This window comes from Scyliorhinus canicula, chromosome 3 (genome assembly GCF_902713615.1).
Source record: "Scyliorhinus canicula chromosome 3, sScyCan1.1, whole genome shotgun sequence".
Classification (NCBI taxonomy): Eukaryota; Metazoa; Chordata; class Chondrichthyes; order Carcharhiniformes; family Scyliorhinidae; genus Scyliorhinus; species Scyliorhinus canicula.
Window position 1 is genome coordinate 109,908,754 of NC_052148.1, and position 16,937 is coordinate 109,925,690.

Consider the following 16,937-nt stretch of genomic DNA (forward strand, 5'->3'; position numbering starts at 1 on the left):
TGTAGTGGGCCACGTGTTTGCCTGTGGTGTAGTGGAGGAATTAATGGTCGTGCGGGACCCTCCTGTGTCCCAGAGTAATTCTATGGGCTTTCCCCAAATTTTCGCCGTGACTACCGGTCGTCCGGATCGGTCACAGAGGGTGTCACAGACCCAAGTGGGGGAGCCCGAACACCGTCAGTCCGTTCCGTCCGCATTGGTCTGTCCTGACTGCGTCCCTATACTGTGGATAGGCTTCGCTCTGTTCCTGTTCAGAGTGCCTGTCTGCTGGCCTCTCTGAGATTTCTGCGGGGCGTTGGATTCCCTAGCAAAATGCCCTAACGGTGCGCAGCACGGTGGCATTGTGGATAGCACAATTGCTTCACAGCTCCAGGGTCCCAGGTTCGATTCCGGCTTGGGTCACTGTCTGTGCGGAGTCTGCACATCCTCCCCGTGTGTGCGTGGGTTTCCTCCGGGTGCTCCAGTTTCCCCCCACAGTCCAAAGATGTGCAGGTTAGGTGGATTGGCCATGATAAATTGCCTTAATGTCAAAAATTTCCCTTCGTGTTGGGTGGGGTTACTGGGTTATGGGGATAGGGTGGAGGTGTTGACCTTGGGTAGGGTGCTCTTTCCAAGAGCCGGTGCAGACTCGATGGGCCGAATGGCCTCCTTCTGCACTGTAAATTCTATCTATGAAATTCCTGTGACTTCTGTGGGGGGGATGTTCTTTCCCTCATTTACCCATGCGGAGTTTTGGTGCGCTTTCACTGCTTGGATATCAGCTGCAGCCTGAGCTTCTTCGGGGTTCTTTAATGTTACTTTGCCATGGACAGATTGCTCCCAAGCGCGGGACAATCTTTTCAATACCCATTTTTCATTATGGGCCTCTTCTGAGGGGTCGTAATTGGAGCAGACATTCTGTCCTGCATCTATGGCGTGGGAGATGATGGTGCGGGTCCATTTAACCATATCATCTCGGGTCAAATGTGCACGGTCTAAATCATCGAAAACTGCAGTGAAGTGAATCCATAGCCTTCCTGCGAATGCTGTGGAGTGCTCGGTCCTTTTCTGCCTACACATATTTAGGCCTTCGACTGGGTCTCCTCTGTTGTACCCTATCGCGTCTAAAATAGCTGTATGCATCTCTGTGAAGCTGCCTCCTCCAACGTTCTGTGGGTCGGGGAGGGCTGCTACAACTGATCAGTCTCATCTCAAAACTGTGAGCTTAACCTGCTCTCGCTCATCCAGAGCGTACATGGTCGCCTGCTGTTTCACTCGTGCGAAGAATTGGTGGGGGTCTGCAGTGGGGAGGAACGGGGTGATTTTCTCACACGCGTCCCTTAGTTGTGTTATGGTTAAGGGGGTGGTGTACGTGATCTCGGGTGCGCCTTCTGCGGTTGCTTTTCTTTGGGTGGTGACTGGGTTCATTGGTGTGGGTGCTATCTGATCTGTGGGCGGTTGGGGCGCTTTCCTTTTCTGCTGCGCTGCTAGCGCACATGTTCCCTGAACATAGCGCTGCGCTGTCTCATTCAACTCCTGATAATCTGGGGCATTTTCTTCTTCTAATTGTGTTCCAAAGGTCTCTTGGAAGCCATTCTGCACAGAAAGCAGAGATTGTAGCTGCGCAATCTGCTTCCTACATTTAGCGTGGTTCACGGTGCTTTGCCTTTGTTCAGTGGTGGCAGCATGGAGTGCCCTTAAAGCTGCCTTTAGGTCGCTACACTCCTTCTTCAGTGTCTCTACCTGCTTCTCTGATTCTTCTCTTATCAAGACTGCACGCTGCACATCTTGATAGGCTTTTTCCTACTGAACTTGAGAGCTGCTCAGATGGGCTAGACAAGACTGATGTACCCTCTTGGCATCATCCACCTCTCTATCCTTATCTGCCAGTCGTTGCCTTAATCCTAAATTCTCCTTTTCGATGTCCCTGACATCCACTTTGCTCATTCTGTTTTTCTCCTCTAAATCTGCTCGGAGTGTCCTGACCACCTCCTCTGTGCCTCGCAAGTGTGCCAAGCAGGACACAATTGCCATCGACTTACGTGCTTTACCTAAACTCTTCTTGTGAATTTCAGACAGGTTCTCTCACCAAGTATGTCCTATACTCCCGGGACCTGTCTCCTCATTCACAAAAAACTCACTCCAAAGGGGCCATCCTTTCCCTTTGAGGTACTTCCTGAGTTCCAGCTCCCAAATGGGACACTGACCTACTCTGCTGCTGTTGGTCGCTGCAACCACGAACTGCTCTGGTTTCATGAGGCGTTCCATTGCCTGCATGGCCATTTCTTTTTCTCCTATGCTCTCTTAAATTTGGAACGAGGGATAATAAGGCAATGCTATAAAATACGGGTACGGCTTTCGCTATGTTCCGAATTATAAAACTCCCGACAGTTTGTCGCAACAAAAATCTCTCGGTTTTACCTTACAACCCTGTTAGTTATGCATGCAAAAACACACTTCCGAATTATGAGGATTGATTTGAACTACTTGAACACTTGTGGTTTTTCCCTTTTCCCAATTGGATTTCAGATTCAAATTTCTGGGTTCTCTCGGAGTGGGGGGGGGGACTTCTAATCGAGTCCCGGCGGAGTCACCACTAAATGTTGCTCGTTCTGGGTGAGTGTGCTTAACACTCAATTTGGCTCTGTTTCATTCCTTAGCTGTGGAGTCTCCAGGTATCGTTAAGATACCGCCACAAGTTTCAAGTTCAAGTTCAAAGCAATAAATCCATACACCAGTTAGTAAGGTCAAACAAGACACGTTTATTATAATACAGTAATCTACTAATCATGCATATAAAACTATAAGACTAGGCTAATCCTACCACTACTAGGCCAAATACTTATCTGGATAAGGGGACTGCCGGATCAGGGAACAACGGCCTCCAGCTTTGTCCTGGGTCCGCAGGCTTCCAGTAGTTATGGACTAAAGGGGGTCAGGAATGTCTACTCTCGTAGCGTGCATTGTATGACACTTACTTGGTGGCGGCTGCTGTCCAGGCCTCTCCTTCTCAAAGTTCTTCTGCTGCAACGGTGTTCTGCTGGGAGGGCTGGCTGGTCAAGGAGAGGCTGGCAGAGAGAGAGAGCTGGGGTCGGGGTCTCTGTCTTATACCTCTCTCAGGGTCTCGTGCCCACATGGGCGGACCCTCTATACACTCGCAATCGATTGGGTCTCTTCCCAATCGATTGATTTGAATTCCCCAATAACGGGGCAGTTCCTCGATCACTGGATGGTTCTTGGGACTTATTGTTTTGGACTTCTTTTGGCGCCGAGATGTCTGGCATTCCATTTAATGTATCGATTTCTGTTAACTTGTTTCCATTGGGGATCGCCCGGTATTGCCTCATTAGTATGCTAACTTGTTCTTTTCACAGTGCTGTCTGGTTTCTGCAGCATTCAGAACTGGTTTCTGCAGTAGTCGGAATACACAAGTGCTTTGCAAGCTGCTTGCTTTTACAACATGTCCATTTTCCCTGCATTCCTTACAATCTTCCATTTTGTGTTGGGCAGTGGTCACCCCAGGTGGCTACAAAGTGTACTCCCAGAATGACTTTTTTTATCCTGAATAGGGCATTACTGACGGGGGTAGAGAACACTGAATAATCTGCGATCACGATCTGGGATCATGCCTCGCTCTGGGTTGACCTACAGGTGAGCAAGGAGGGTGGCCAACGCGCGCACTGGAGTCTGGACGTGGAGTTTTTAGCGGATGGCGAGGTGTGTGGGCGGCTGAGGAAACGTATCCAGATCTATCTGGAAGTAAACGACATGAGGGAAGTTTCAGTTGCAGTGGTCTGGGAGGCGCTAAAGGTGGTGGTCAGGGGGGAGCTGATCTCGATACGGGCCGACAGGGAGAAGGTAGACAGAGCAGAGATGGACAGACTGAGAAAGGAAATACTATAGATCGACAGGAGTATGTGGAGACCCCAGAGGCAGGGCTTCTAAGGGAACGAAGGAGGCTACAGGCAGAGTTTGGCTTGTTAACTATAGGGAAGGCAATGGAGCAGCTGAGAAAGGTGAAGGGGGCAATTTATGAATATGGGGAGAAGGCCAGTAGAATGATTGCACAGCAGCTCAGAAAGAGGGAGGCAGCCAGGGAGATTGGGAAAGTAAAGGACGGGGATGGGAACCTGGTCACAGATTCAGCAGGGGTTAATAAGGCGTTTAAGGAATCTACAGCAGGCTGTATGAGTCGGAACCCCTAGTTGGGCTGGTGGGGAAGAGGCAATTCTTAGGGAAGTTGAGGTTTCCGAAGGTTGCCAAAGAGTTGGTATAAGGGCTGGGGGCCCCGATTGGGTTGGAAGAGATAGCAGAGGGGCTGAATGCCATGCAGTTGGGTAAAGCCCCGGGACTGGACGGGTGCCCAGTGGAGTTTTACAAAATGTTCTCTGGGATACTGAGGTCACTGCTGATGAGGACATGTAATGAGGCAAGGGAGAGAGGGGGGCTTCCCCCGACGATGTCAGAGGCTATTATCTCATTGATCCTGAAGCGGGAGAAGGACCCGGAGCTATGTGGGTCCTACAGACTGATCTCCCTACTAAATGTAGACTCCAAACTGTTGGCCAAAATCTTGTCCTCTAGGATTGAAGACTGCGTTCCGGACGTGATTGGGGAGGACCAGACGGGATTCGTTAAGGGTCGGCAGTTGCCGGCCAACGCAAGAAGGTTGCTAAATGTTATCATGATGCCCCCAGAAGGTAGGGACGTGGAGGTAGTGGTTGCAATGGAAGCAGAGAAGGTATTTGATTGGATGGAATGGGAATATCTGTGGGAAGTACTGGGACGGTTTGGATTTGGATGGGGCTTCATTGACTGGGTCAGGCTGCTGTATCAGGCGCCTGTGGCAAGTGCTTGGATGAACAGGTTGACATCGGGCTATCTTAGGCTGCACCGGGGGACGAGGAAGGGATGTCCCCTCTCCCCGCTGTTGTTCGCACTGGCCATAGAGCCGCCGGGAATTCCGTGGAGAGCCAGAAGGGACTGGTACGGAGGTGGGGTGGAACACAGAGTCTCACTATATGCAGACGACCTGCTCCTATGTGTTTCGGACCCACTAGAAGGGATGGAAGAAATTATGAGGATTCTGGGGGAATTTGGCCGATTTTCAGGTTATAAATTGAACATGGGAAAAGTGAGATGTTCGCGATCCAGGCAAGGTGGCAGGTGATTGGGGGAGCTGCCGTTTCGAGTGGTTGGGGGGGGGGGGGGGGGGGGGGGGGGGAAGTTTCCGGTACCTAGGCATCCAGGTGGCATGGGAATGGGAACGACTGCACAAGTTAATCTGGCCCGACTAGTAGACCACGTGAAAGAAGAGTTTTGAAGGTGGGACGTGCTCCCGCTGTCACTGGCTGGGAGGGTACAGACAGTGAAAATAATGGTCCTCCCGAGATTCCTGTTTGTGTTTCAGTGTCTCCCCATCTTTATTCCACAGTCCTTTTTTAAAAACGGGTCAACAAGGTGATCACTGGCTTTGTATTGGTGGGTAAGACCCTGCGAGTTAAAAAGGGGATGCTGGAGCACAGCCGTGGGGGGAGGGCGGGCTGGCACTCCCGAACTTTAGTAATTATTACTGGGCGGCAAATATAGCCATGATTAGGAAGTGGGTGGTGGTGGTGGTGGTCCGATGTGGGAGCGAGTGGAGGCGGCATCTTGTAGTTCTTCAAGTTCTTCAAGTTCTTCTTGCAATCATCAATATTTATTTTTCCCAATGTGGGCTTTTTTAATTAAGTTTTTATTTCAGGAATATTACCCCTACCAGCATGGAAAAGAAAAAGCATAAATCTGGGTCACTAAAACGCAAAGAACAAAAAGAAGCAGAAAGGAAGGAATCAGCCAAGCGGGCAGCATGGTAGCATTGTGGATAGCACAATTGCTTCACAGCTCCAGGGTCCCAGGTTCAATTCCGGCTTGGGTCACTGTCTGTGCGGAGTCTGCACATCCTCCCCGTGTGTGCGTGGGTTTACTACGGGTGCTCCGGTTTCCTCCCACAGTCCAAATATGTGCCGGTTAGGTGGCTTGGCCATGATAAATTGCCCTTTGTGTCCAAAATTGCCCTTAGTGTTGGGTGGGGTTACTGGGTTATGGGGATATGGTGGAGTTGTTGACCTTGGGTAGGGTGCTCTTTCCAAGAGCCGGTGCAGACTCGATGGGCTGAATGGCCTCCTTCTGCACTGTAAATTCTATGATTCTATGATTACAAAGTTTATAATACCACAAGCACAATCCACATCAATATCCAGTTCTGCAACAAATAATCAAGAAGCAAGAAACAATGCTCATGGTGATGATGCAATGACATGCGAGTTACAAGAACAGAGAAGAGCTACTTTGAATGTAGGGACAAATACAAGTGCATCCATTACTAATCAACCCAGGCCCAATATTTCTTCTGGCTTCCTTGTTCCGGTATCTGTACTGCCTGTAGTTGCAACATCTGAACACATAGCTTCAACTAGTGACAGGGAATCAGATATTCCTTCAAGCATAAATGACTTGGTTTCTGAAGCACATCCCGTAAATGAACCTACGCAAGAAAATTAAAGATCAATTACTGGAATCTTCCAATATCCATCACGAGCAAAGCTAAAACAGTTTTTTGCTGAACATCCATTTCAGCCACTTGATGATCTGCCATTTGATGCTCGTTTGTATGAGAGGAAAATTATGAATGACTCAGTCCCAAGAAAATGGCTAACATATAACAAAGAAAATAGATGCTTATATTGTTCATACTGCTTAGCCTTTGAGTTTCCCAACACTTGTAATCCATCACCCTTTGTACATGGCTTTAGTGACTACAGGCGTATTAGCCAGAGCTTGACTTTACATGAATCGATAACAACACATGTCAGAAATGCTCAGCAATATATCAATGTGGTTAATGATGGCACCTTAGATAAATTTTTTGCAGCATCACTAATTAAAAGGAAAGAAGAAGTATTGAAGCAGAGACGTATTGTCATGAGGATTATAGACATCATAAAGATGTTAGGCAAGCAAGCACTTCCTTTTTGAGGTCACAGAGATGAATCGGCCTACACTCTAGATAATGAGGTTCTGAATCATGGCAATTTTTTAGCTACAGTGCAGTTGATGGCAAAATATGACCCCATTATGGCAGCTCACGTTTCTGCAGTGCGCAACAAGTCTAAACAAAGAATGAAACGATTAGAGCAACAAGGAAAGGCTCAAAGTAAAGGCCGTGGTGGACTTGTTACATACCTGAGTAAAACAACTATAAACATGTTAATCAAATTTATGAAGACTATGATACAAGAAAGAATTAGTCATGAAGTTTCTCAAGCAAAATATTATTCTATTCAGGTTGATTCAACACAAGATAATTCATCCATCGATCAGTTTAGCATTATTATTCGGTATGTGCTTAAAGGTATTATCTGTGAGCGACTACTTTCAGTTTGCCAAGTAATGATGGTACAGGACAGGGACTTTTTGATCTATTGATTGAAACATTACAGCATCTTAAAATTGACTCCCAAAAATGTTTATCTGATAGCACAGATGGCGCTGCAAGCTACCATGGCCAGTATAATGGTTTACAAAGTAAAATTGCTAATGTGGCTGATCAACATGTTCATATATGGTGCTATGCCCATGTCTTGAATTTGGTGATAACTGAAACAACAAAATGTTGTGTGTCTGCAGTTTCTTTTTTCAATTTGCTCCAGAATATAGCAACTTTTGTGAAAGCATCATACAAGAGAATGGCTGTATGGATAGAAGTTGTTGGAAAACATCTAGGACAAGAAAAAATGAAACGATTAAAGCTAATTGGCGAGACCAGATGGTCAGGAAAATCCAATGCAGCAACAACTATATTTGGACGTTTTGATGATGCCGCTGCCAGTACTTTCGTAAATCTATTGATATGCTTATCAATGATACAAGATTCAGAAAAGTTTGATGCAAAAACAAAACATGAAGCAAATGTTTTACTTCAAAGTCTTCTAAAGTGTGAAACCATATTGACAGCATTTACTTACTTGTATATATTTGAAACTACAACCCCGTTATCAAGTTATCTACAGACAAGTGGTTTAGATATATTTACTGCATGGAGTTTGGTAGATTCAGCTACAACAAAGTTGAAGGAACAGACAAGAACATTTGATAACGTTCACAGCAAGGCTTTGGAATTTGTAAATAAATGTAATGACAGGATTTCACAGATGAACATGGATGAAAATCAAACATTGGAAATTGATGCGTTGGAAACAGCATTGCCAGTTAAGAGGCAGAGGAAGAAGAAAAGAATGGCAGATGAGTTTATTGATGATGAAAGAAATTCCTCAGATTCTCTAGCTGATTTTCGAGTAAATGTGTTTAACCTAGTAATGGATCGCATTGTCCAGTCACTAGAATCACGCTTTGTACAACACAAACAGTTGTGTAAAGATTTGTCCTGCTTGGACCCAGCAAAGTTTAAAACTATTGCAGAGAAGGGCCTTGAAGATGAAGCATTGGAAGGTATTATTAAGCTGTTTCCCCTACGAAAGGAGACAAGGACGTACCCACAACCGCCACGACAGACACTATTGGAAGACCTACTGGACGCAAGTATCCTAGAGAAAGGGAACTGTAGTGACATGTATGACCGACTGGTAGACAGGGACGACACCGTACTGGACGCAACAAGAAGGAAATGGGAGGACGGCCTGGGGATGGAGATAGGGTGGGGACTCTGGAGCGAAGCACTGCATAGGGTCAACTCCACCTCCACGTGCGCAAGGCTCAGCCTGACGCAACTAAAAGTGGTACATAGAGCCCACTTAACGAGAAACCGTATGAGTAGGTTCTTCCCGGAGGTGGAGGACAAATGTGAGCGGTGCCAGAGAGGCCCGGCCAACCACGCCCACATGTTCTGGTCTTGCCCCAGACTTGTGGAGTACTGGACAGCCTTCTTCGAGGCTATGTCCAAAGTGGTGGGGGTGAGGGTGGAGCCATGCCCGATAGTGGCGGTCTTCGGGGTTTCAGACCAGCCAGATCTATTCCTGGGGAGGAGGGCGGACGCCCTTGCCTTTGCCTCCCTGATTGCCCGCCGTAGAATCCTGTTTGGCTGGCGGTCAGCAGCACCACCCAGAGCTGCAGACTGGCTGTCCGACCTCTCGGAATCTCTCCAAATGGAGAAAATCAAATTCGCCATCCGAGGGTTCGGACGACGGCTTCCACAGAACGTGGGAGCCATTCATGCAACTGTTCCGGGACCTGTTTGTGGCCAACGTACATGAGGAAGAATAGTCGGGTGGCCAAGAACCAGGGGAAAATGGGCAGGAATCGGGGGAAGGTAGCCGGGGGGGAGGGCTACGGGCTCGGTATGGGGGTTTGATGGCAAGCCAAGGCCCAAAACCAAACTATAAATAAATGCCTATAAACATGTGCCTCGGCCATATTGGGGAATGTAAAATATGTATGCTGGCTAAAGGGGGCGGCCACAATTATTGTTATGAAGATGCTTACCTGTAAATATTCATGTAAAAAAATTTTGTGTTTTCCTTTTTTTTTTCTCTCTCTCTAATAACTTGTAATTTGTCATATATAAAATATGAAAACTCAATAAAAAAACATTTATAAAAAAAAAATTAAGCTGTTTCCACAAATCAGCAAAGATGTGTGTACTAAAAAACTTTGATGTATTAAAGCTATTGCTTAATGATGGTGAGAATATGGATTCCAGTTGCAACAATTGTAAAATTTGCAGCACTTGCCCATCGTGTGTACTAAAATTTCTGGCATCCAACAGACTTCATGACAAGGCATATGATAACCTTTATGAACTTTATAAAGTCATCTGCACACTATCAGTTACTCAAGTCCAATGTGAGAGGACATTTTCAAAGCTAAAGATCATAAAGACAAGGTTAAGAAATTCGCTGTCTGAGGAGAATTTGGAATCATACATGTTGCTATCCATTGAAAAGAAATTGTTAGATGAATTGGATGCAGAAGCAATTATTGGCAGATTCGCACAATCATCTAGCGAACACAAACGATTGCTCTTAATATAGTGGACTGCATGCAATTCTCTATTGTGCTTTTGAACTATCTGTTAATGTGTAAATTGTGCAGTAAACTATTTAAAAATATCAACCAATTACTTAAAATTTAAAAAAATAAATAAAAAATTCAATTATAACATTCTGTATTTACAATTGGTATCTACTGCCAGTAATATGTACAGTACATGTACACTGTAATTACTAAGAAATACACATTTTTTCCACAAATATTTTAATTGTACCCTTTTTTCCATATGTATTTTTTGAAAATTTTATTTATTCGTTATGAAAATTAAATGATAGCATTGTAGTTGTGGGTGGGCCCCCTTTGTCTCCTGGCAACCAATATTTTTAGACCCAGTCCACCACTGCATGGAGTCAGAGAAGACGCAGACCGAGGAGTTGAAACGCAAGTGGGAGGAGAGATAGAGGACGGTCTCTGGGCGGAGCGCAGTCAACATGTCCACATCATGTACGAGGCTCAGCCTGATACAGTTCAAGGTCGTTCACCGGGCCCACATGACAGTGGCCCGCATCAGCCGGTTCTTTGGGGTAGAAGATAGGTGCGCAAGGTGTGCGGGAGGACCAGCGAACCATGTCCATATGTTCTGGGCATGTCCGAAGCTTAGGGAATTCTGGCAGGGGTTTGCGAATGTCATGTCCACGGTGTTAAAAACAAAGGTGGCGGCGAGTCCAGAGGTGGCGATTTTCAGAGTATCGGAAGACCCGAGAATCCAGGAGGAGAAAGAGGCAGACATTCTGGCCTTTGCCTCTCTGGTAGCCCGGAGACGGATATTATTAGCTTGGAGGGACTCAAAGCCCCCGAAGTCGGAGACCTGGCTAACTGGTTCGCCCTGAGAGGGTCAATATTAGGGTTCGCCCGGAGGTGGCAGTCATTCGTCGACTTCTTTGGGGAAAACTAACCATCGGCAGAACGGGGGAGGGGTGGTTGGGGTTTGGTTTAGTTTAGAGTACGGTGTTAGAAAAGGTGGGACCTGTGAGGAAGGAAGCCTTTTGCACTACGTTTATATTTGTATGAACACTGTTTCTTCTGTTATTGTTATAAAACCATAAATACCTCAATAAAATGTTTATTAAAAAAAAGTGCTATCACTGTTGCTGGGTCAAAAATTCTAGACCTCCCTCCTAACAGCACTGTGGATATACCTACACCACATGGACTGCAATGGTTCAAGAAGGCAGCTCACCATCACTTTCTGAAGGGTAACACAGGATGAACAATAAGTGGTCAGTGACGCCTACATCCCTTGAATACATTTTTAAAAAGCTCTGTCTGCACTATACTGTCAGCCTAGATTATTTATTCAAGACTTTAGAGTGAGGCTTGAACTAATAATTTACATACTTAGAAACAAGAGTACGACACACCGACACAGGAAAACATCTGTAGTATTATGTATATATAATGTTCAAATATATGCTACCTTTTATTTAGAATCTACATCAGCTGTATTATTGCTCACTACACTGCCCATTTAATTTACAATCTTGATTGATTAATGTTATTCAGTTCTTAAGCCTATGAAAACTATAATACAATCATTAATTTTTCTGTCATAATTGAACACCAATGGCATGAATTACAAAGCTAGAATCTCCTTGAGGCTTCATATAAGTTATATTCTGAAACTGCATTTGCGATGTATTATTTATTTTTAACCTTCTGATCAGATCATTTGCAGTTACTTTAGGGTATTCCTTAGCGCCTCCATATAAAATCTTTTTATGTATCAATAACAATTTTACCTGTTATTTCTGACCTGTCATCTCATTTTGGTATTGTGATAATTTTACAAGCCCACTGAATTTTGATAGCATTTTATAATGGCATGACATATTTATTAAATTACAACATCATTATCATGACATATAAAGAAAGACTGGATCGATTGGGCTTGTACTCACTGGAGTTTAGAAGAAACATAAAATCCTGATGAGACTGAACAGGCTAGATACGGGAAGATGTTCCCTATGTTGGGGACGTCCAGAACTAGGGGCCACAGCCTAAGAATAAGGCATATGCCATTTAGGACTGAGATGCGGAAGACCTTCTTCTCTGTGAGAGGTGTGAACTTCTCTACCACAGAAAGCTGTTGGGGCCAGTTTGTTGGATATATTCAAGAGGGAGCTGACACATCTTTGCACCGTGGGAGGAAACCGGAAAACCCGGAGGAAACCCACACAGACACGGGAAGATCATGCAGACTCCGCACAGACAGTGATCCAAGCCGGGAATCGAACCTGGGATCCTGGCACTGTGAAGCAACAGAGCTAACCACTGTGCTACCGACACTGACCCCATCCAGGGAGCAAACACCAGAGGTGATCATCTCCCTGGACGCAGAAAAAGCCTTCGACAGAGTCGAATGGAAGTACCTCGTGGAGGTACTGGAGCGGTTTGGGCTAGGGACAGCATTCACTTCACGGGTGAAACTCCTGTACAACGCCCCCCCTTCGGACCAACAGCACCAGCTTTGAATATTTCCAGCTGCAGAGATGCACAAGACAGGCATACCCACTGCCTTGCGAGATGCAAAAGGCTGGAGAGGAATCCAAAGAGAAGGCAGAGAGCAGAGTCTGCTCCTCTACATCTCAGACCTGCAAGACGGCATAAACAAAATCACAAAGTTTCTGGGAGAGTTTGGAGCCTTCTCAGGCTACAAACTCAACCTGGGCAAGAGCAAAGTATTCCCGGTGAACCCGAACCAGGGACGGGCAGAGCTGGAGGGTCTACCATTTAAAATAGCTCAAAACAAATTCCGCTACCTGGGGATCCAGATAGCCCATGACTGCACTGTGGTGAATGCATTCACCATTGTACAAGCTGTCAGTGTAGCACTGTGGCCCAATAGTAATGTGATCTCCTTTCCAGGTATTGTACTGGAACTGGGTGCCCTCGGATGGTATATAGACCGGCCGCCTGGGGGCAGCGCTCATTTTGAATAGCAGACACAGGCAGGCTAGTTCTTGGTTAATAAAGCCTAACTTCACTCACTCTCATCGCCTCGCAGTGAATTATTGGTACAACATGGACCACAAGTGGAACCTGACCAGACTGCCGGTGGAAGTTAAAAAGGATCTCCAGAGATGGATGCACTCCCACTTACCCTGGCGGGGAGGGTGCAGATGATCAAGATACTGAAGAGGCTCCTCTACCTGTTTAAATTCATACTGATCTTCAGTCCCAAAGCCCTTTCCAAGCAATAGTTAAAATGATTAAGGTGTTTACGTGAGTGTTTGGGGAGGGGTGGGGGAGGGAGGGGGGGTGGAATCCCCAAAACAACACTGCAAATGAGAAGCAGGGGAGGCCTGGCCCTCCTGAAGTTACAATACTATCACTGGGCAGCCGCGGTGAGAGAGTGAGGGAATGGATGAAGGAACCAAACAGAGACCGGGTGAGGATAGAGGAGTCCTCCTGACAGCAACAACACTCCCAAGCCCTCACCACAACAGCATTCCCATCCCCACCAGCAAAACACTCAACTAGCCCAGTGGTAGCAGCAACACTATGAACCTGGAACCAGGTGAGGCAGCACTTCGGTCTAACTGACATGTCCACCTTGGTCCCCATCTGCTGCAACCACAGTTTCCACCAGCCATGCTACATGCCACCTTGAAAAGGTGGAGACAGGATGGTGGGACACTGACAGTTGGGGACTTTTACACAGGAGATAGACTGGTGACCCTAGAAGAGCTGACGGAGAGACTGGAACTACCAAAAGGACAGGAGGTCCGACATTTGCAAATCAATAACTTTCTCCGCAAGGAGATGATGAGGTACCCTCGAGCCCTGAGAGACACAATGTTGGAGGAGTTACTGGACACAGACAGTCTGGGAAAGGGGATCTGTGAGGACATAGATGGATGACTTTAAGAGCGCGCTCCCCACTGGACGAAATAAGGGAAAAATGGGAGGAGAAGCTAGGGACAGAAGTAGGGTTGGGACTCTGGAACAAAGCACTGAACAGGGCCAACTCCACCTCCTCCTGCGCAAGGCTAAACCTTATGCAGCTTAAGGTAGAGCACACCTGATATGAACCCGAATGAGCACGTTCTTCCTGGAGGTGGAGTATAAATGTGAATATAACTGTGGCAAGGAAGCCCGGCCAACCACACCCACATATACTGAGCGTGCCCCAGATTTGTCAGGTTCTGGACAGCCTTCTTTGAGGCAATGTCCAAGGTTGTGGGGGTGACAGTGCAGGTGACCGAGAGTGGCAGTCTTCAGGGCATCGGACCAGCTAAAACTTCGTATGGGGAAGTGGGCAACGCCTTTGATTTTGCTCCCCTAATCGCACGCCGGAGAATCCTGCTCGGCTGGCAATCAGCAGCACCACCCACAGCTGCAGACTGGCTGGCAGACCTATCAAAATTTCTCCTAATTAATTTTGTCCAATTAAGGGGCAATTTAGCATGGCCAATTCACTACCCTGCACATCTTTGGGTTGTGGGGGCGAAACCCATGCAAACACAGGGAGAATGTGCAAACTCCACACAACCCCTCCTGGGTGGGGGCACGTGAACACTTCCTGTCCACCTTGACTATCTCGTCCAACAGCTGTCCATTCCTCCTTCTTCCTCCTACCCTGTGCACCTTGAATGAGATAACCTCCCCCAGAACCACTGCCTTCAACGCCTCCCAAAATGTGGCCGCTGATGCCTCCCCCATTCTGATTCAAGTCCACATAGTGCAGTCGACCGCACTGTCTCGCACAACCCTAGTCTGCCAAAAGCCCGAATCCAACCTCCATCCCGGCCTCTGTTGCTGCCTCAAGCTAAGTCTAACCTCCAACCAGTATGGCGCATGGTCTGAGATCACGATTGCTGCCTACTCGCCCCCCCACCACTCGGCTCACTACGATAAAGTCAATTCTGGAGTATACATTGTACATGTGCAAGAAGAAGGAGCACTCCCTCTTCCCGGATCTTAAACCTCCACGATCCACCATTCCCATCCTATCCATAAATCCTCGCAACTCCTTCACCATCCTCAACCTTCCCATTCACTTAGGGCTCGACCCTCGGTCCCAGCACACAGTTAAAATCGTGCCCCATAATCAACTGATGCGTGTCTAGATCCGGAATCGTTCCCAGCAACCCCTTCACAAACCCAGTGTCAATTCAGCACGTAAATGTTCACTAACACCACCGGCACCCCCTCCAACACCCCAGTCACTATCACATGCCCACCACCCAGGTCCCGAACTTCCATGGCCCCTACAAACCCTGTCCTTTGCTCAGCAAGATGCCCCCCACCCGCCCGCAACTTTGAATCAAACTCCGAGTAGAATACCTGACCCACCCATCTCTTTCTCAACCTGACCTGATCCTTCCTCTGGAGGTGTGTCTCCTGCAGAAACACCACCCCGCCTTCAAACGTTCAAAGACCTGAGAACTCTTCACTGGCCCGTTCAGTCCATGTACATTCCATATTACGAACCTTACCAGAGGCTTGTACCTCGATTCCCTTCTGCCGTCTGCTATCATTCCCTTCCAATTCTACCTCCTTTGATTTCGCCCAGAACCGGGCCCATCAAACATGGCTCCATTCTCCACCCATGTCCATGCTCATTCTCCAACACTACCACATTGGATCCACCCCAGCCCCTCCCATACCCCCACTTGGCCATCCCCTATAGCCCTCTCTCCCCCCCCCCCCCCCCAACCCCCCTCACTTCCATTACAAGCAGCTCCCTGTGGACCCCACCCTCCCCCACACAAACAAAGACAGTTCCAAAACCACAGGTAATCCCCTCGAAAAAGAAAAGCACCACAAATGGTGGTGGAGGGGGCAGTTGTCCCCTGACAAACTTATAGCCCCTTAACAAACAATCCCCAGTGACAAAATGACCCACCTGAAATAATCCCCCCACCCTCTGGCCTGCACAATACCTGCATCTTCCGATCTCTGCTGTTCCAGCTCCTCCGTCTCATAACAACGTTCAGTTCTCCCGCAATTTATTGTCTCTCTGATGAAATCTTGGTCTCCTCTGAGGTTTCAAAATAGTACTCCAGGCCTTCAAACGTCACCTACAGTTTCGCCGGGTACAGTGCCGGATCTGACTTCGGTATAAAACCGCTTTGGGCTTGTTAAACCTGGCACACCTCTTCGCCAGCTCTGCTCCGGTATCTTGATATATTTGTACCCGGTTACCCTTCCATTCACCATTCCGCTTCTCCTTGGCCCATCGCAGGATTTTTTCCCTCTCCACAAACATATGGAGCCTCACAATCACTGCCCGTGGTGGCTCCCCCGCTCTTGGCTTCTGCCTTAGTGACCGGTGTACCCTGCCCACCTCCGGGGCCTTGTCCAGTACCCTCTCTGCCACTAGCTCCGCCAGCATTTTTGAGACATATCTCGTTGCACTTGTACCTTCCACACCCTCAGGCAAACCCACGATACGCAGGCTCTGCCTTCTGGACCTGGTCTCCTGCTCCTCTACCTTTACCCTTAGCATCTTGCAAAGGTCCCCTAGGAACCCCACCTCCGCCCCCAACGGATTAGTCTCTTATAGGGTACAATAAAATCACCTCTCATGATTCTAAACTTCAATGGGTTTGAGCCTAACTTTCTCAACTTTCCTCCCGAAGAGAAGTCCTTCATCCTAGGAATGAGTCCAGTGAATGTTTTCTTAACTGCTTCTAAATAATTGCATCCTTTTTCAAATAAGGAGGGCATGTCCTGTTTTTCCTTGGCTCTACTCTACGCCAACAGAGTTCCCCTGGGGATGCTACACATTTCTGTGAAAGTCAGGACTGTAAGACCTTTGATTCGGGGAATGTTTTGAGCATAGCAGCAATCCAACGGTTATGGCTGCCACTCAGAAGATTCAGAGCATAATCAAAGTCACAATAGTAGCCAGCAATCTGAAAAAAATTTCTGTTTGATTAGAATAGTGGTTCACCCCAATTCTCACTATT